Raw genomic sequence first — 1,983 nt, 5'->3', positions numbered from 1 at the left:
GTTCTGTTGTGGCTGATTTTGCTGCTGAGGTTGAGGAGGTCTGTTGTAGATGTTTGCAGCATAAGCTTCAGGCTGTTCAATTGCTTTAGATTGTTGCACAGAAGGGCAAAGGTCTGTGTGGTGGTCGGCAGAGGAGCATAAACCACAGAGTCTGGCGACAGGTGCAGATTTTTGATTCATGGCCAGCTGGGTTATCAGGTTAACCAAGGCATCTAGTTTACCTTCAAGCTTCTTAGTCTCAGCTGATGAAGATGAATTCGTGGCTACTTCATGCACTCCTCTAATGACAATAGCATCACTTCTGGCACTAAATTGCTAGGAGTTTGAAGCCATCTTCTCAATTAAATTTCTGGCTTCAGTAGGGGTCATGTCTCCTAGGGCTCCACCACTGGCAGCATCTGTCATACTTCTCTCCATGTTACTGAGTCCTTCATAAAAATATTGGAGGAGAAGCTGCTAAAAAATATGGTGGTGAGGGCAACTGGCACATAGTTTCTTAAATCTCTCCTAGTATTCATATAAGCTCTCTCCACTAAGTTGTCTAATGCCTGAAATATCCTTTCTGATGGCCATGGTCCTGGAAGCAGGGAAATTTTTTTTCTAAGAATACTCTCTTGAGGTCATCCCAGCTTGTGATGGACCTTGGAGCAAGGTAATAAAGCAAGTCCTTTGCCACTCCCTCTAAAGAATGAGGAAAAGCCTTCAGAAATATGTGATCCTCCTAGACATCTGGGGTTTTCATGGTGGAGCAGACAATATGGAATTCTTTCAGATATTTGTGTGGGTCTTCACCTGCAAGGCCATGAAACTTTGGAAGCAAATGAATTAGTCCAGTTTAAAGAACATATGAGACATCCTCATCAGGGTATTGGATGCACAAGCTTTCGTAGGTGAAATCAGGTGTAGCCATTTCCCATAGAGTCTTTTCACGGGGTGGAGGTTGGGCCATGTTCTCAGAATGTTCAAAATCAGAATGTTCAAAATTATAATGCTCAAAATCACCAATAACAGAATGCTCAGGATGCTCAAAAGGTACTAAATGATGTCTAACTAATCTATGAAATGTCATATCTATCTCAGGATCAAAGGGTTGTAAGTCAGATGGATTGCCTCTAGTCATACACTATATTCAACATGCACAACTAGTTGCCTTCTTATGCAAGTAACAATGTAGGTTTGAACTACAACTACCATTAAATGATATCTAAATGACTTGAAATTTTGTGAGAAACCTTATAAAATGATGAGAAGATAGCACACAAATTTTCAAACAAAAATTCAAAGTCTAACTATAGAAGCTAAAAATGAAAAGTTAAGAAAAATAAGAGAATAATACTTGGAAAATAATTTTTTTTTGACAGAATTGCAATTTTTGGAAGAAGGAGACCTCAGCCCGCCATAGGCTAGCTAGCATGGCATGATAAATTTTTTTCTACCCCAAATAGATATATAATAATAGCGATTCTGATAACTGGAGCAAAAGTTATGGCTGTTTGAAGTTTTGACAAAAATCAAATTTGCTACTTTTTTGGAACTTTCAAATCTGACCAAACTAAGGGCTCCAACTATTTTTCCCACAAAATATGGATCAAAAGAAATGAACACAAAAAAATTCAGCCAAAAATAACAACTATAGCTACCAAAACAAAAAATCCCAATTAATTCAGCAAGAGTGGTCTCTAAAATCCGTCGTTACGGGATTTCCACTACTACCCTATTTTCCAGTTCAACAAAAGTGGTCGCTAAATCCGTCGCAAAGCACTATTCACAGCAAAACACAAAACTGAAATAGGAGAAGCGCTGAACAGAAAAACTAAAATAGAACACCACACTAAACAAAATAACAAGACTCTAAACACACTTAATGCAACACGAACACAACACTAACACAACACACACGAAAGCATAAAATAACTAAACATAAAACACGAATCACTAGCTATTATGAACCTTTGGATACTGCTCCCCGGCAACGGTGCCAAA

General features: G+C 38.5%; 1 non-coding gene across 1 annotated transcript; it reads left to right on the top strand.

Moving 5' to 3' along the window:
- Positions 1-462: 462 nt before the first annotated feature.
- On the top strand, positions 463-570 carry LOC114407905. The gene has a single exon (XR_003665716.1). It is a non-coding gene; the product is annotated as a small nucleolar RNA R71 (small nucleolar RNA).
- The last annotated feature ends 1,413 nt before the right edge of the window (positions 571-1,983 follow it).

Source organism: Glycine soja, chromosome 3, assembly GCF_004193775.1.
Source record: "Glycine soja cultivar W05 chromosome 3, ASM419377v2, whole genome shotgun sequence".
In the NCBI taxonomy this organism is placed as follows: Eukaryota; Viridiplantae; Streptophyta; class Magnoliopsida; order Fabales; family Fabaceae; genus Glycine; species Glycine soja.
Note: the sequence above shows the minus strand (reverse complement) of the source record. Positions and strands in the feature narration are given on the sequence as shown.